This window comes from Lampetra fluviatilis, chromosome 26 (genome assembly GCF_964198595.1).
Source record: "Lampetra fluviatilis chromosome 26, kcLamFluv1.1, whole genome shotgun sequence".
Lineage (NCBI taxonomy): Eukaryota > Metazoa > Chordata > Hyperoartia > Petromyzontiformes > Petromyzontidae > Lampetra > Lampetra fluviatilis.
The window spans coordinates 5,021,223-5,041,045 of NC_136300.1; the positions used below are offsets into that span (position 1 = coordinate 5,021,223).

The 19,823-nt window shown below is 46.9% G+C and overlaps 1 protein-coding gene across 1 annotated transcript in view; it reads left to right on the top strand.

Annotated features, from left to right (window-relative positions):
• The first annotated feature begins 2,902 nt into the window (after positions 1 to 2,902).
• Positions 2,903 to 19,823, top strand: part of LOC144942136 (uncharacterized) — a 70,618-nt gene continuing 53,697 nt past the window's right edge. The window contains exon 1 of the mRNA XM_078868896.1: positions 2,903 to 2,947. The gene's annotated coding sequence lies outside the window, so the exon portion shown is untranslated. The remainder of the gene's footprint in view (positions 2,948 to 19,823) is intronic.

The window sequence follows — 19,823 nt, forward strand, 5'->3', positions numbered from 1 at the left end:
CAGTGGGAGTTGTGTTAATGTGGTTCTTGGCAAGCTGTCACAAATGTGTGTGGTGTTCCTTTGTGCTGTCTCCTTGTGTAACATTGCTGACACCATCCTGAAAAAAAGTATTGCTTTTAATTATTTGATTGCAGCTCTGTAAGAAACACGGTTATTGGCAATGTGTTATTAAGAGTCGTGACTGAAACTGCATGCGTTGCTTGCGACGCAAACCATTTCAATATGGAAGCACCCTGAAATTAAATTACATCCTGAGCAAGCCATTTATTATTTGTGAAATGTAAGCACATGCAATTTTAAACAGTACCACAATTGTAATATGTTTTCCTTCCCCAAGGTTTGGCGATGTTGGGCAAGTATGTTTAAAATATTGGGTAAAGAATTACCCTTTGTCTAAAATCACATGTCTAAGTTATCTGGAGAGTATTAAAGAAGCGTTCACGCCCATTGCATATTGAGAAGTAGACGGTCGACTTTGTTCTGAAATTTCCAACACTGACACTTGACCCAGCTAAACCTGCCAAGCAGATGTGAATCTTCAACCGTTGTCTCTTACCAACAGCGCAACGGGCTGTCTTGACAAATTAAAGATAGCTGTAAAATAAGCTTGACTGAAGTATAGAATTCAAATTATGAACAGATTGGTGAAAAGTAATTTGTGCCCACAGCGCCGGAACAAAGTAATACAGCCAAACGTGTTTAAAAGGAGAGACGGAGGAAAAATAAAGTTGGTCAAAATGAGAATGTACGGCGGTATGGCATTTTGGTATTTTATGGAACACCAAAAGTATACTAGACCGGTTCCTATTCCTATATGAGGATGTTTCCAAAGAGGGGGGGCGGGGCGTAAGTAAACATGGTCTGCAGGTTTCATATCGCAACTTCTATATTTCCGTGTTGACTACTGCCTGAAAGTCATTACAGCTGAGAAGTGGCATCTAAAACAGGCAGTGAATGGAAATTTTCATAACACATCAACAGGCTCTTGCTATAATATTCTGCCCAGTGGCTTGTCAGGCTCAAACTCCATCTGTTCAATCTTGAGCCCCGTACCTTCCTTCAAGTCGCCAATCAGTAGCCTTGCAAAAGTAAACATTTTTTTTATTTTACCAGGTAAGGCCCACTGAACTATGCAGCTCTTTTTTCAGAAGCTACTTGCCCACAAATGATAGCTCAACGAAGCGGCTCATCACGTGGAAATGTATAGCAGCCAAATGCTCTAAACGCACGTGGGTTATAAATGTGGAGGGGAAAACCAGAGGACTCGGAGAAAAATCCATGCTACCATGGTGAGAACATGCAAACTCCAAATATACAGCAGCAGGCGTCAGGGTCTGGATCGAACCTACGACCTCCTGTATACCAAGCGAGGTTGTTAACATCTAGCCACCGTGATGATGGTGAGAGAGAGAGACACGCAAACTCCAAATATATAGCAGGCGTCGGGATCGAACCCACGACCTCCTGTATACCAGGCGAGGTTAACATCTAGCCACAGTGATGATGATGATGAGAGAGAGAGACACGCAAACTCCAAATATACAGCAGCAGGCGTCAGGGTCGGGATCGGGATCGAACCCACGACCTCCTGTACACCAGGCGAGGTTGTTAACATCTAGCCACAGTGATGATGATGATAGTGAGAGAGAGACACGCAAACTCCAAATATACAGTAGCAGGCGTCAGGGTGGGGATCGGGATCGAACCCACGAACTCCTGTATACCAGGCGAGGTTGTTAACATCTAGCCACCGTGATGATGATGATGAGAGAGAGACACGCAAACTCCAAATATATAGCAGGCGTCGGGGTCGAACCCACGACCTCCTGTATACCAGGCGAGGTTGTTAACATCTCATAGCCACCGTGATGATGATGATGGTGAGAGAGAGAGACACGCAAACTACAAATATACAGCAGCAGGCGTCAGGGTTGGTGATCGAACCCACGACCTCCTGTATACCACGCGAGGTTGTTAACATCTCATAGCCACCGTGATGATGATGATGGTGAGAGAGAGACACGCAAACTACAAATATACAGCAGCAGGCGTCAGGGTCTGGATCAAACCCACGACCTCCTGTGTACCAGGCGAGGTTGTTAACATCTCATAGCCACCGTGATGATGATGATGGTGAGAGAGAGACACGCAAACTCCAAATATACAGCAGCAGGCGTCAGGGTCTGGATCAAACCCACGACCTCCTGTATACCAGGCGAGGTTGTTAACATCTAGCCACCGTGATGATGATGATGAGAGAGAGACACGCAAACTCCAAATATATAGCAGCCGTCGGGATCGAACCCACGACCTCCTGTATACCAGGCGAGGTTGTTAACATCTCCTAGCCACCGTGGCGCCTCCTGATCTTTGCCAACACGCTCAACATCAAGCTTTTCCCAATGACAGCCGTCAACAAACCCAGTGCTCACTCACTGACTTGCAAGCAAAAGCGTTCACAGCCAGCAGATGTCGTGGTTTATCCTCTGCACGACGCACACAATCACCACGTCTATGAAAGCACTGCTCGGCACCCCAAACATCATCCGACCCTCCTCCCCCACGCCACCACCATCATCATCATAAACCACCACCCCCCAACCAGCGCCGACTGCTTTAAGCGCTTCCTCTTGCGAGAGGAAACGAACGAAGTTTTGGATGCCGCTGCTCCTGTTGGCGGTGCAGTGGCCGGGTTTGTGCTGTGGAAGTCGTCACCTCCTCTTCGTCAGCTGCTTGAGTGCCCGCAGTTCAAGGGGTGCTGAGAATTCCGCACCGAGGAATCGTGCAAATAGTGGGGGGGCATCTTGAGTGATGCCCCATCACCAACATCACCATCAACTTCAGCAGCAGCAGCGAGCAGCACCACCATCTCAATAGCCCACTTGATGGACATCTGCAGCCAAGACAACAATCCTTGCACACACGCTGGGAGATTTGGCATCGTGATGTGAGTGGCGTCATCATTTTTTATTGATTGTAATGTATGGTACTATGTGTTTCTACTAGGATATACTATGCTTGGGGCTGTGTATATTTTATAATAGGTGCTGTGTATATGTTACAATAGGATATATTAAGCCTGGTCCTGTGTATATGTTCTAATAGGATAGATTATCCTCGTGTATGTCTTGGAGAGGTTTGAATAGGCTCGGCTAAAAAAAAAACAGTTCTGTCGAGTGTTTCGTGTGTGTGTTTTAAAGATGCTCAGATGGGCCGGCTTATCTGTCGCATTCGGTTCAATGGCAAAGCGTAAAGGGAGCGACTCACGTCTGCCAGTGGAGCGTGCGAGAGAGCACACATCCATGGTGGTGTCATTGAATACACGAGGCACTTGACATGTGTGCATACAAAGCGATGGCACATTGCGGGGATGCAACGCAATGTTGCAGGTGCTGTCAGCCTTTTGCTGATTTAATATTATCAATGGGGTTTCACTTCGTTCGGTTAACAAGCCTGTTGGAAGACGGATCAATGGTGTGCGATAGCTTTGTGTAATTAAGGAGCGTTGGTTGCATTGGCAAGGTGGTTCGCTCGGCAATAGGGTGTCAGTGGTCAGACTTGTGACTATTCACAGTGGAGTGGTTGTTCTTGGTTCTTTCGGCAAAGTCACGTAGAAGGGAAATAATAAAACTAAAACTATACAATTTTCACAAGCAATCATCATCAGGTGTGAAATCCACAGCAAGAAATTGTTTTTCAATTTTTATTTTTATTTTCTTGCTGTGGATTTGACACCTGATGATGATTGCTTGTGTTGCAGTCGAAACGTCGTGAGAATATTTATTGTTTTATATTTGTATTCTTTTATTATTTCCCTTCTACGTGACTTTACCGAAAGAACTAAGAATATGAATCCCTGCAGTCACGAAAGCTTTAAATCGAAAAGTCGTGTAGTTGTTCTGCACAGCCTATAACAAATAATACCGCCGTACAAATAATATGCAATCTTGATTTGAATCTTTCGGTAAAATACCTACGTGACTTTACCGAAAGAACCAAATAATATGCGGTTGTCGCTATTCGTTCGCGAGATTGTAATTCATTACGAGGCCAGCAATATATCTCACCAATTGCAGTGCCATGATGTTTAAAATGTACAAATGAAAATAAGTTAAACTTCAATCACGGATCTTTGCGAGAGGTGCACGCTTGCGATTACGTTGAGCTACAGAAGCAGGGAACACTTGGATTAGAGAACACACGTGTGTGTATGTTGAACTTCTTTCGCACCGTAAGTATCCAGCCGTGCTAATCGGAGGATGCGGGTCAAGAGCAACGAAACTAAACACACAGAGACGTCCTGAAGAAATGCGCAGGTGTGGCAGCATCACGCAATTGTTATGAAATGTAAGTGTGGCTTGGGCAGGACGGGTTGATGGCCGGTGGTCAAAATAGCGATCGAGTGACTGCCAAGGCATGCCGCTTATAGAACACGACCGACCGACAGACAGACAGGGACATCCGTCGTGGAGATGGAGCTATAACATCAGCACGTGCGCGGGTGCTGGTTGGATCGTTACGTCGCAGGAGCGTGAAGAGGTCCTGGCGACGGATTAGCGAGTCAGAATCGACCACAATCTGAATTTAGACTGGAGGAATCCGAAGAGCAATGAAGCTCTTTTTCACGGATGTCCAAGAAGGAGGCTCTAATCCAGCAGTGGGTTAACCACGGCGATAAATTTAGGGCATTGCCGTCACTGGCTCGCCGTCTTACAAATCGCGAGTTTCCACGTAGCCACGTACATGACCGTCACCGAAGGAACTGAGATTTAAGCAACAAGCAAAACCAGCACCCCCGCCGTGAAACAGACGCTGGACCGGTTCAACCGGATCTCAACTTTGGGTCGAGTCGTACGATTCTCTCTCTCACCACCACCACTGCTGTTGCCAATTTCCCAGCGTCGCGTAGCAATGAATACCACTGAGCTCATGACGCTAATCAGCGCGTGATTAACTCGTAGCATTTAATTTGTTCCTAAAAACGACTAAATGCTGTAAGTGAACTGGCCAAAACCGTCTCAAGAAGGGACCTTGACAAACAAGACGAGTTTTAAGGCGAGAATCGGGGTGACGCTTCCTTGGGTTAACTTTCCGGCACAGGTAAGTGTCACGTAGTCTAACACCTCGTGTATCCGGTCGTTCAGAATTGTAAGTACGTTACTTTACCCGGTAATTGTTTTAATTGGTGTTTGATTATTTAACGCTGCAGTGTTATTGGCAATGTCGTGGGGGAGGAGTGAGTGGTTGTTATCGGTGGTGGTCGTCAGCGCACTGTGCTTTCAACCCGAGCACATGAGTTCAATTCCCTGCCACGGCTAACATCAGTGTCGAGTGATGTGCCCCCCCTATCCATTCACTCACCTAACACTGGTGAAGTATGGCCAATCAACCCCAACGACTGGGGATGCCGTGGAGGAGATATTTAGCCAGCAGTGGATTGACAAAGGGCTGTGAGTCATTTGGTAGTTATTATATCGGAAGTGAAAGAGACATGCATAATTGTTTAGTCATTGGAATTTCAGAACAACGTTGCGAAACACCACCAGTACATAACCTATATGCGTTATACAGCATGCATTGCCTTGCGGCAGTTTTCAACAAATCGTCGACAGTGCACGTTGCATGATTCAACAAACTTTACCTTTGCGAGGCATGAGCAGTCGCCTAAAATAGGTACGTATCGTGATATACACCCGATAAACACACCCACGCACACATAGTTACGCACATCGTTGATGCTTGCAGTAACTTATTGCAGTGTGCTATGCATTTTTTGTTTAAGTTATTGACCCAAATATCAAATGCTGTAATGTAAATATATTGCGTGCGAGTCTCATCCACACCACGTGGGTCGTGGAGGTTATTTGACCAAACCTCACCACGATGCCCGGTGTCACTTCTTGAGCAGAGCCATTGGAGAGTAGTTACATCTAAATGTGTCCTTATGAATACACTGTAAACTATTCCTATGCAACCGTTGTGGTCGAGATGAGTCCCATGGACACCGATACCTACTCACCTGATTAAAGCGATGGCAATTATTGCACTGAGCGTGCTTTCCAGTGCCAACCACGCGTTTTGCTTGCACCCCAAGTACACACAGACATTGATCGTCAGATACATACGCACACAACCACGCAGATGGGCATCAACATATCCAGCATGTGTCCATTAACACGGTGAATACATACAAAACGGGGGGCAAGGGTGGCGAGGGCTTCCCTGTGTAGATATTGTGTGTACACTCTTTGGTTCTTTCGGTAAAGTCACGTAGGTAGAAAAATAATCAAATCACGATTATTGTGTGTATGTTGAACTTCTTGCGCACCGACCGTAGCCCAACGTGCTAATCGGATACCCATAAAGGTATCGTGAAAAAGACTGAGCGGAGACATAGATGACAATGCCGACGGATAGCCACGGCAGGCGTGTGATGCTCGATCGGTGACTGCAAGATGGCATTGGTGTCTGTTTCTTTCACATGGTGGGGGAGTAGATGAGCAACGTTTTTCTATTCGTGTCGGGGGTTGGTGAGTGAGCCAGTGAGCGGCTAGAGGAAGTGGCCTGGCGAATATCTGAAACTTTGCCGGTGAACGATCGAAGCGGGACCAGTGGCGATACGCCGTGGTCCAATGGTTTGAGTTTGCCTTGATGAGGTTGCTGTGGTGCCCAGCCCCGCTATTGTGATCGATGGGGCATCGGGATGTGACCCCCTGCCAGGGGGCAGACTTGTTGGGGCCCCAACTGTGAGCAGCACATGAAAGGGGGCTCCTGGCACCGTGCTTAACCGAGCATGCTTTTTTACACTTGTCAACCGATTTTTTTCCCCCTTTCCTTAATAATACTGCCTGTGGCCTTAAAACGGAGTATAAAATAGGTGACGTTTCGGTTAATGGCCCTTCTTTACAGCACATAGAGGGGCCGGAGATCCATAGCTAGTTCGATAGACTTTCCAACTTAACATTGTACGCATTGATGCATGATCTCTCTTCACGTGTCTCGGTGACACGCTGTCGCGATAAATCTCGAACAGATGATCGAATATTAATTAAACGCAAGCTGAAGGTTTGTGTTGCTATCAATAACTCACGCTGTCACTCGCCAAGTATGCGCCTCGTCTATTCTCTTGTGTGACGCCACCTCCATGTGCAGTTCAGGAATAGAAATGTTATTGCTGCTAAACTAAGAATTCCGAGGACAGGGTTGGGGAGGCGTTACGGAATTCATGATCATGCTTTGCATTTTCTCGTTCTTGCATTCAAGGCTTTGCAGACTGGAGCGAGACCTGAAAATGTCATGCCAGGAGCCAGTGGGTAGGGTCAGTTGTGGAAGCAAGCTTTCCTTTAGTGGGAAACAAACTGCATTGCGTAGTGAGGGTGTACAAAGGCGGTCCAGCGTGGTGCTGGCCACCCACCCCCTCGTGTACCGTGCCAGCCTTCATAGATGTTCGCTAACAGCGCTTGCTCCTACAGTCTATTACAGGCGATACGGGAGATATTAATATCCTTGCAGTCACGAAAGCTTCAAATCTAGAATTATACTGGGGATGTTTGTCTTTGTAACAATCATATTTGTCAATCCACTGCTGAAATAAAGGGGGCTCCCCAGAACGTGCGGCCCATGGGAGTTTTTGAGACCATACTTCGCCATGCTGGTCAGTGCCGGTTGGTGAGGGTATACAGCAAAGACGTGGGGGCATAGAAAGTAGAACGCAGTCGTGGATGTTTGCTGCCAACGTCCTCTGCTGCCCACCACGGAGCTCGCCAGCCCCCTTATGGCAACCTGTGCATGGTGGCCACCAGCTCAAGCCCTGATCCAGGCTCGCTTTTCTGCCATCTGATAATATTGGGGGGCACATTGTCGGTGATCAGGTCACGTGGGCAATAGTGAACACTGCATCTTCAATCTGGGGTGCCGCGAATTGTATTCAGACGGGGGGGGGGGCGGGAGAAGGCAGCCAGCCGGCCAGCCGTCGGTCCCCTTGAGAGAAAGCTGCTTCTTGTTCCCATCATGCCATCCCCCACACAAGGCTGGGGTTTGAACTCTAACCGTACGACGGCTGATGAGCCCCGATGCTGGAGCACTGGCACTCTGTTCCCGAGCCATCATCACAGAGAGGTAATATGGAAATAAAAGAAAAATACCAAAATATGATAGGTCTGCCACTTCAACCCAGAGGGTAGAGTCCGCCCCTTGAGTGTTTTCACAGCTGGGCCCAGGCTGGGTTGGAGTCTTGAGTGAAATAAAAGCCCCCTTTGGAACATTGATTTACAACATATTGAGCCGTGCCCCTCCCAGGGTGGAGTGTGGCCAATAGCACTAATGCCAATTGACAAACATCAATCAAGCCACGGCAGCAAGGGTTTACGTGAGCACTTAGGAAAATAATTTACTTGCTAATCGAAGCGTAATTTATGTTGGTGTCAATTTTATTACAATCTTGATAGTTTTTTTTCTTTCAAATCTCTTGTCATAAGAAAATACATCCAGTGTTTCGTGGAGTGCAGTCCTGCGCTAAAGAATGTGGTATAATAATGAGGCAGTGCTGTTGGGTTTGTTTGTAAAATAAACTCGCATATGGAGAATGCTACAGTATTTTACATGCAAAAACAATCACTTCTGACAGTACACACACACAGAGCCATTGTAATGTCACTTCGAACACATGGACCTTGTAAGCTGGAGGAGCTGGGTTCAATCCCAGGTCAATGTAGGTTTCTAGAGCAACTGCTACCTTTGCCCACCCAGCAGTAGGACTGGCACGTTGATGCAAGTCAATTGATGGATTTTCATATAGTGGGGTAAATGTGGTTATCTCACCCCCCCCACATCTCCAAGAACACCCTTCTGACCAACATAGGAGGGGAGTATATACATTTGCATAAAGGAGGATTAACACCTTAAATTGCACATCTCATTGTGAAGAGTTAACTCTTACGTGGCCTGTGTAAACTAGCACTGTAGTCTACCAGCTGGCAGATTACTTCTCAAGTAAAAGCAATAGATCTAAAACCTTGCATACTTTTGGCCAGATGACCAAAATAAAAAAAACCTGTTTAGCTACTTAGGTTTAAGCCAAGTGAATGGGTCTTAATCATTAACCCTGTAATCAATTGTATCGGAATGACCTAATTGAGAGTGATTATGTGAGTGGAAATCAATTGGCTCTGCTGTATTATCTCATAAGCCTACACGCAGCTGTTAGTTGTAAAAAAAATGTCAAGGTCTCTCTCTCTCGTGCTGTCTTAAGCATCATGCTGTTTGCTCAAAGGCTCAGAAACCCACTTTGTATCCAGGATAAGCAATAAGCCATCTTATTAATGCTGTTTACCATTGCAGATGTGCAGATGCTGGTGGGTTTGGTGCACCAAACATTCTTGGGCCAAATGCCAATCCAGAAAAAAGACGACTCGGTTAGTCTGCCAGTTTCTGTTTAGCCCGAATGCAAATTAATAACAAACCAAAAAAAATGAAACTCGTTCGGAGAAAAGTTTTCATCGTTCGGCAATGTTTACTTTCTACGGCATTGGACGGGTGCTTGATTCGTGCGTGGATGGTCTGCATTCCCCGGGTGAGCTTCCCTTAGAGGCTCTTCCCCCTCCTACTCCCACCTCCCCTCCACCTGGCTCTCTCTCTCTCTCTGGAGTATTTTTAGCGAAATGCAAGTCGCAGTCAGAGCGTGAGAATCTCGCACGACTCTGAGTCTTGACCCTGCGGGAGAGACGCGCGGGGGGGGGGGTGAGGTTTGGGGTGGAGAACTGAAGAGTTTGGGGTCGTTGGAGTGTGGGCGGGATTCCTGCCCGTCATGACCTTCTCTGCTCATGGCAAATCACTCAGGAAGGTGCCACTTGAGACCTCTTATCGCCTCGGCGGTAACAGCAAGCGGCGGCAGCAGTGGCATTGCTGCCACGCAAGGAGCAATTTTTCCTTATCTCAGGACACGCCTCCCTAATTACAGCGCCACTGTTCCGTGGACACGCGGTGCAGTCACAACACGCACCGGCTGATCGTTTCTTCGTGCCTCGGTCCCCCCCTCGCCTTGTCAGAGCGACGGATCGTTCACGCCGTGCCTCTGACGACGACCCGGCACTGCGACGCGGCACACCTCCACAAAACGAGCTCATTGTCCACGAGATATACATTTTTGTTGTTCCAGGTTTTTTTAAAATCCTTTATTAAATCCTTTATATTAAGTTCACTTGCTTACTTGCTTGCGCGCTTACGACCGTGCAAATCTTTCGGTAGTTTTTTAACCCACTTCCCGTGATCCAATCGAGCTGACATTTTGCACACAGACTCATTGTGCGTGACAATTTATTTTCGTGAAAAATGTTTCCTAAATTTTTCACTTTTTAGGAAAAAAAAAATGTAATTTAAAATACCAATGTGATAAAAATGAAACTCTTACTCAAGAAAAACATAAATGAATAATAAAATAAAACCGATGCCACGCATATAAAGGATTTATAGTGAAAAACTTAGTTTTTACGGGTTATTTTTTTCTTTATGTTAAATGCCATTCAAATTCCGTATTTGCGGGCGGGGGGGTGGGATGGGATTTGGGGTGTTCGGCACATGACTGTGAGATGCTGAACTGAGCGCTCGAATCGATGGATTTGTTTTGAGTGCGGAGAGGTTGATGGGAGCTCGTGTGAAACGGCGCTCTCCATTTGCTCTCATCCACAACTCCTCTAATTTGCCGTGGCAGCCGCGCTGTCTCAGTACTCGGAACGCCACGAGTTTTAAGTGAAGTGGAGGGTGTTTTTTGTTGCTGTTGTTGTTGCTGTTGTTGTTCCTTCAAAGGACTGTGCGCTTCATCGCAGAAGGCGACAGACACCTGTAGCATTACTTCAAGTGAGGGCCAAGATCGGCTTTAGCCTCGGAGGCAAGCGTGTTATCATTTCGCCGTGAAACCACTGCGGCTTGTAAACTGACGGCTTGAGAAGGAATAAAAAAAACTGACAGCGCAGCTGCGTGATCTGATAATTGTGGATTTTCAATTGTATAACGCACAGGGGCAGAATATACGGCGTGCCTTTGTATACCATTATCCGGCAGAGTTATTATCTGGATTTGTTTAATCCTCTGTAATCATATCACACGTTACACGAAGAAGGTTTGAGTTAAGAATGAGGCTTAGCATTGACGGAAGTGTAAATGTCAGTGAATTCACGCGGGCCTTTAGTAACTTAACTGGGGCACCAATTGCGTTGCTGCGGTAATAAGTTTACAAAATAAAAAAATGATGTCCTGGAAAGTTAAATTAACCATGACGTGTTCCATCGTCATGAATTTAGACACGGTATACTGAGTTTAATGTTTTATGTGCAATGCGTTATTTATTTTTGATTGTTACATCGCGTAATTCCATCATCATTATCCATTGTCTATGCACTGCTGGATCAAGGCCTCTTCCCTACTGTTTCCATGCCTCATAGGTATAATTTAGGTGGATAAAATGAAACAAATATTGAATCGGAGAAGAGTAAAATTGATAACGTTGCAGGAAAACACGTATATCATACACTCGCATACAGATTGATTGCACAGATTTTACTGACACTTAATTCATTACGTATATGTTAATTAATCACAGTTCCTGGGCACAGACCCAAAGGCCTATGATGAACTTGACCATCTACTAAAAGCACTAATTATAGCATAGCTGATAAGAACTAACATGTTTATTGCATTTAACGTCATAAACGAGTGGGGTAGAGTTATAATTTCAAGCAGTACGAGGAAGAATATACATTTCAGTATGGTAGATTGTGGAGGAGCAGTGATACAGTGGTTAGCACATCGCACTATTGACCTGGTGGCCTGAGTTCAATTCCCAGCCATGGCTAGCATCAGTGGTGAGCGACATCAGAACTGGTCCTCCCCTCCCTTCTTCCCCAACCTGCCACTGACCAACATGGTGAAGTATGGTCAATTAACTCCCAAGCCCCGCACAGCTGTGGAAGGCCCTGATCCAACAGTAGATCGACTCAGGGATGCACATGTATAGCTAACCATTGCCAACACAGCACTGTTTGTTCTGTGGTTCTTTCGGTAAAGTAACTGTTTATGTTTCAGTATTAATGTGATGGACGCTTTGGGTGGCAGATTTGTGCCACGCAACGCAAGGTGCCACGTATCAAAGCAAAACAATACAATTTACTTGACTGGTCACAGAAACCTTCACAATTCCATGAGGCAGCCAAAGTAACAGCAAACCCCCCACCCCAAACTGGGAGCGATGCGCTCGTTAGGATAATCTGGCGCCTGCATTGCTAGCGTCGTCACACACACACACAGAGAGAGAAAGCCTGGGTCCGGGACCGAAGCTGGGTCACAGAGCAAAATCAGCACATGCTGCTCAAAGCCCCCACCATCACCACCACTCCGGCCACCCATCCGCCATTTAAGCGATTCGCTTACAGCCTTACAGCTCATTACACAGAGGCTTTGTTTGTTTTCATTGAGCTCTTTGTGTGGACTGAGCTCCTATACACTGAATACATTTTGTTAACCAGACGGCAGTTTAGGGTTTTTGTGTGTGTGTGTCAGTGGTGCATTGTGTGTGTGTCAGTGGTGCATTGTGTGTGTGTGTGTTTGCGTTTATCGCTCGTCCGTTAATTTTGCCACTGGCAAGTCGTCGTGAAATGGACGCACACTATTCCACCACGCGCACGAAGTGGCTAAAACTACCGCCGTGTTAAAAAAAATTGCATTGATCCCCCGGGTTTATTTGCACGCAATCATCCGAACGCCATTGGGCGTTCCACTATTTATCCAAGAAAGGCAATTTATTTAGTTTTTAAATACGCGTTTCCCCGCTTTATTATTACCACTGATGACATTTATAGGGCAATTCCCGAGTTCTTCAAAGCGACCCTAAAAGATCGAGCCTTGCCCCTCCTTTCTCAAGAGCGTCGTACAATCGAAAGACTCTTTACATTCTGTCGGCGCATTGTGGTAACGTCGAAAATATAATCGATGAATGCTGCCGCATGAAACTTGTGATGGAAATAATTTAAGAAAAACTGCCCCCCCCCCCACCACTAACTAACGTGCCGTTTTCCATTACTCTGCCAAATGTTGCCACCCCTTAAGCCCTATTAGCCACCACCGCAGCCACTCCCCCACAGCCAGCCTTGCCCCAGGGAACCCGAGCCCCATTACATCGGGCGATGTGAATTAAAGCGCTTGTGATTGGTGTAAACACGTGCAGGCCCTGTATTTACAATAGGGCAAAAAAAACGTGCGATTTATGATCGGGCCAATCGTGTGTGAGCTGGACAGACACAAACTTTAAATGAAAATTCTGCTTGCGCAGTCTTAAAAATGCGACTTTGCCAGACTGCTGAGGTTATTGGGGGCATCCGTGGCAAAGCGTCCATGTGTGTGTGTTGGATGGTGGGGGGGGGTTTGGTTTTGTCCGCGTGTGTGAGTGAGTGCATAAGCATGTGTGCGTGTGCGTGACCATGTGCAGAGAGAGAGAGAGGGCAGCGGGTGGGTGGCAAGAGCAGCGAACGTCGGGAAGGCAATGCCACGTGGTACGGCATTCATCCCAGCTGTTGTGCTTCCAAAAGACGTGTCTCGACCTGCAGAGCACGTTTCTAAACGTGGCTTGGCAGGGCCAGGCACGATCACACACAAGGCATTGTGCGCGCGATATTTAGACTTGGACGGCAGGGAATGTCCAATGCGCACTGAGACCCATGTCCCCTTTGCAGCATTGGTTAGGGTTGCCACCATTGAGGTACAACAACAATGGGACATATCATGGGAAGAAGAACATCTCACAATACTAAAAGATGGGTGGACTATATGTGAATACATTGTCTTCAGTGGTGTATTATTACACAACTGACAAAAGCTCTGACTTCTAATGTTCAGGACAGGCACCTCAACAAGATGCCGATTCGGGGAAACCCAGGACAGGAGACAACCCAAGCATTGACACATTTGGGAGTTTTTAAATAATTTTTGCTCGTAACAATAAATAGTTAACAAATCACACAGAGAATGTACCATGAACTAATAATATCATGGGCAGTGTCCCTTCTTGAAGTTAGTAAAGAAAATCAATGTTCCATAAGAAGACCGTCTTAAATTCGTGTGTATTACCTGCCGTCATATATGGATTGTAAACATGCACTCTGATAAACAAAACATGGAACAGCAGCTGAAAAGTGTTTAAATAAACCTGGAGATGTACATCCCTGGAATTATATTGGTAGAGAAAGAGGTACATACAGATAAAAAAACAAGTTAGGGACATTATATTAACTTTCATAATACAGTTTGGGTTATAGCCCATAAATGTAATTGTGCTGTAAACCCACCTCCACCCGAATACAGCCAATTAGTAAGGTTTGTCACGTGAACAAAATGTGCCAATTAGGTACGACTTCAGCACACCGGTGTGTTGGAGATCAAACCCACGATACAATTAAGTACGGCCAAGATTCATCTGGAAATTTCCAATTTTGGCAATTGGCTGAATCAGACAATTTTGGATATTCCCTGATGAAACTGGTTTTAGTCAATTTAACACGTAGGCTTTCGCGACCAGTATTATTCATAATAAAGGTTTTTAGGTTAGATCGCGTTATTATAAATGTGTCACAACCGTCCACCACCCGACACGGCCAATCAGTAAAAAATGTGTCACGTTGACAAAACGCCAATTAGTTACTTCTTCAGCTCACCGATTTGTTTGAAGAGTGAATCCACAACATTTATAATTTGAGTACGACGTTTCGCTGGTAATTACATCCCGCATCTTCGGGCGATATGCCAGAATAGTTGTAGTCGCCAGAGAAACGCCGTACTCAATTTGTATATGCTGCATGTATGTTTACTGTAAATGTTAGCTAGTCTTTGTAAGTGGGGATATTATTTATAAACATCAGCCAGTTTTACTGCACCACAGAATACTTGTTCCTGACATTTTGTGTGAAGTTAACCATTCAATTGCTTTGATTTTCTGCCTGCAGTGAAACTGGAGGAGGTCATTCGTGAAATATTTGAGCCAAAGTACAGTGTTGTAATATAATTTCGCAATTCTGAGTCCATGTGAGTGAGAGCCCAATGATGTTAAGGACAATGGCCTCATCTAATGGGGAAGGACCGAGCCACCTCTAAAAACCGGAATGACGTCTGCTGTCGGCATTATCAATTATTTCCCGTGCCTTGCTGCACAGCGGTGGTCATGGTTATGTCTCCCAAGATGTATTGATTTGCCTTAGAGAAGCAGTTTGCAAATGTCTCTCTGTAAATTCAAGGAGAAAATAAACTATAAATGTTTCACCGCCCGGAACGGGTGCTGCAGTGCTGACATTATCAAACGGCTCGAAATGGAATGAGATTTCGAGACGATACAAATGAGTTCAACTGGACACCATTTGGTCAGAGTTGGTCTCAGTTTCCTGGGGTTCCTAGTCACAATTATTGTTCAGGCACATAGCTCTTTTATAACTGATTGGCCACTGTGCCAATGTCGTAGCTAATTGTGGAGCATCACTTAATTGTCCCTTCGTAATTTGCTTGTTGAGACTCGATGCCCTTGAGCTGTGCTGGGCGTTTCCTCTCCGGAGAGGCTACGTGCAAAACACGGCACAGGCATACACAAGCGCGTTCCTCTACACACCAGCACTTGGATACACTGCCAGGGCAATGTGTGGGGGTCATTGGATCCAGTCAGAGGTGGAAGGCTACCAGCGATTGGTTTGCTCGGAGGCACTCTCCCAGCATCCCTTGGGTGTTTGCTATGGTCTGTAGATAATAGCTGTACTGCTGGCAGAGGTGATGACCTGTCTGCCTGCCTAGCTGCCTGTCAGTCTGTTGTTTTGGAATGATATTTGTGCCGGGCAATTGCTGACAGGAGCATAGAGCCTGTTAATGACAAAACAGAGACGAAGATCCCCCGTATAGCCTTCACAGACTGTTGGGACAATTGCTGTTTGCGAGCACCTATGAAGGCCGGCATTGCACACGAGGTGTTGAGTGGCCAGCACCACGCCTGGCTGCCTTTGTCTCCTCAGTGGCGATGTTTACACATTGGATCAGGTGCTAATTTGAGGCTGATTCGACCTCGGGATGCCCAGGACCGATTCAGATAATCGACACTGGTGTTGGCCGTGAGCGGGAATAGAACTTGGGTTTGTAGCGCAGCGCGCTGACCGTTGCACCACCGATCCCCACGTAATGACAAAACACACACAAATAAGAATGCGTCGTATAAATAGTGTGATTCAATATTTTTATTGCACCCTGGTTTTTATTTTTAAGCACGGGGTGAAGCTATGGTTAAAGGTTCGTGCTTAGGACTACGGTTTTAAATGTAGCCACCATGAATGCCACTGCATTTGTTCTCACGCTGCCTGTACAGGAATAGCAAATGACAAAGGACCTCGAACACTCGGGGTGACGTGGCCTGGTGGTATCGCATTTGCCGGCTTGTTGTTGCGGAGGTTCATGGTTCGAATCCAACGGCCGCCCTGATTAATACAATGGGCGTAATGATCATAATCATATATGCCATCTGCTTCATGGTGAACGTAGAGATCCCCTGATGTAATTTGTAAGTCGGTCACTGTGTGCGGGCATCGGGGTCCAAGTTTGCCATATTTGAAAATTGCTCGCAAATTATTTGGTTGGGATTATACATGCCAATCACTGCCCCCCTGCTGGAAAACTAATACCCCAGGTCACTCTTGCAAATGAGACCACCCTTGTCTCTTAAGTTCTTACCTGCTTCAGAATTTTTTTTTACTTTATACTAAACTAACAAAAGATTACTATACCTTATTCATAAAACATGTTGACGGCCACTTGCATGCACGAATGCATGTGTGCCATTTATAAACATACACATGCATGTGTATACAAATAGATGTGTGCCAACATTATGTACGTGTGCAGTGCTAAATGGATGATTATTGTCGGTACGATCATCGTATAGACAATAATCAATGTACGTGCATGGCAGTATTAAATAGTATTTTATTGAGTGCTAGCTAGCCTTTCAAGCTAAAAAGCAGAAACGCAAGTGTAATCCTGCAGGGATAAAAGAATTTCTAACGGCATGTACCAAAATGCTACAAAAACACGGGTAACATATTTGGCTAATGTTTTGCAAATGTACGTTTTCTGCTGCAAGAGCCGCCTGCCTTGTGGGCTGTAAGCAATACACGGAGTGGACGTGCAGGACTTTTCACTCTTTTGTCAATGCACTGCTGGATGAGGCCGTCCCCCACCCCGTGTGGGTCGTGGCACTTACCTGGTTAATACTTCACCATGCTGGTCAGTGCGAGTTGGTTTGTCCGTCCCCTACCTCCTCGCACCTCCGATTAGCACAGTTGGCTACGTACGGTGCAAAAGAAGTTCAACATACAAACATAGTATTGACACGTTGAATGACGGTACAACAATGGGTGTCTGCTGTAATGCCCTCTGCTGACCACAATGTAACCCCGCAGCCACCTATAAAACCAGTTTTGTTCATGGTGGTCACCCATCCAAGTTTTATCCAGGCTCCAACCTGCTTAGCCTTCAAGATCTGTCGAGAGCTGGTGCATTCTGGTTGATGTTTTCGGAGGGGACGCGGGCTCTTTTGTTGCACCGGCCACGTGATTCGCTGATTACCCAGCATCACAAGATGATAATTACACGAAACAACACGATACGTTTTGAAAAGTATATTTAAAGTAAATATAAACACAGCTGGTGGCACAGTGGATAGTGCGCTGCCCTTTGAACCGGGCGACCTGTGTTCAACCGCTGGCCGTGGATAACATCAGTGGCGAGTGACATGTGAACCGGTGATTAGTGTCCCAAGGATGATCAAACAACAGTCACAGCTTGGAAAGGCCCTCGTCCGGCAGTGGATTGTCAAAAGGGCTGAAATTATCATTACTGTATTCAAAATAACTGCCACATTACACCGAACGAATCAAGTGTCAAATGAATTGTGGGCTGTGCATACGTCTGTTGGAGGTCCTGTGCAAGTTTTCCTAAATTTCACATTCCTATTGTGAGGCCCGAGTCTTTGAATAGAACGGCCGCTGTGGCGTTCCGAGTTACGTGTGGCGCTCACGTAGCGCCACACACTGAAGTGCTGCGTTGACCCTGACCGGGATTTGAATGTGTGACTTTAGTGGCTGGGAAACACACCTGCTGCTGTAGCAGGTGAGCTACGTCTCGGCCACTAGTTACAGCAACACATGAGCTCATCGCCGTCTGTCTAAGTGATCCCACCGCGCAACTCCCTTGCTGCTGTATTCCTTCTGCCAGATCCGATAGTTATTGCAGTCAACACCTGGTCTCAAAGGTCCGTTCGTACAGTCCTCAGTATTGCCAACAGCTGGCGTTAGGTCTTCCCCGAGGTCACAGACCTCTGTAGGTCACTCCCATGCCTGTCTCGGTAACCTTGCCCCATCTCCTCCATCCTACACACGTCCCACATATCATCGTCTCTTCTGTCTGAATACACCTCCTGTACAATGCTTTCTTGCCACATTCTATGAACCCTATTATTTCACAAGCTGTTTAGAATACTCTGCGCCTACATTCATAATCGAGAAGCATCCTTGCTTAATTCCATTATTAAAGTGCAGCTTTTTGACTCGACACAAACGTGACTCCAATCACAGCACGTTTTCGTATTAAATTGTCTTCCCGTGAGCAGGTCTATGGCTCAAGCTTCCTCCATCCCATCAACTCTCACTCCTTGATCTGCGCCTTGCGACACTGACCTTCGTGCGAAGGTGCTTGAGCCATACCTATGGAGGAATAATTGAGGTGGTCTGCTCTTGCCTTCCTCCACGGTTTTTTTTTCGGATGATACCATCACCAGATGCAGTTTAACATCATACCACGGACAACACCATACACTACTGTGTATGAAATAAATGCAGATCACATGCCCTTAACTCAGCATTCAATAATAAAATTGCCTAATAAATTACAGCAAGTTCCACGACGATATGCCATACATTTCATGACTTTTTCCACCGAGGAAACTTTCCGATTGTATTTTGTTTTGCTGGACCAGCAGTCGGGCGCACATTCCTCTTGCTTAGGCGAGCAAAGAGGCCGGAAACGGTGAAAGTAGGAACCCTTGAGCCCTCTCCACCGTCCGATGCTCCGCGGAGCGGAACATTAAACGCGCCATCTGTGGGATTTCTCCACATCTGCCCAGGGATCGGGTTAGGAGCGTGCCGGCCGTTTCCTGTGTATACAGGGGCACTTGTGTGTGTGGGTGCGCGCGCGCGAGCATGTGTATGTGTGGGTGCGCGCGCGCGTGTGTGTGTGGGTGCGCGCGCGCGAGCATGTGTATGTGTGGGTGCGTGTGTGGGTGCGCGCGCGCGCGCGTGTGTGTGTGGGTGCGCGCGCGTGTGTGTGTGGGTGCGCGCGCGTGTGTGTGTGTGTGGGTGCGCGCGCGCGCGTGTGTGTGTGGGTGCGCGCGCGCGCGTGTGTGTGTGGGTGCGCGCGCGTGTGTGTGTGTGTGGGTGCGCGCGCGCGCGTGTGTGTGTGGGTGCGCGCGCGCGCGTGTGTGTGTGGGTGCGCGCGCGCGCGCGTGTGTGTACGGGCGGCAGTGTAGCGGTTAGCGCGCTGCGCTACGAACCTGGCGACTCGAGTTCGATTCCCGCTCACGGCCAACATCGGTGATGATTATCTGAACCGGTCCTGGGGCTCTCTTAGGTCGACTCAGCCTCAAATGAGTACCTGGTGCGGTGTGTAAACATCGCCACTGGGGAGACAAAGGCGGCCGGGCGTGGTTCTGGCCACCCACCCCCTCGTGTGCCGTTCTGGCCTTCATAGGTGCTCGC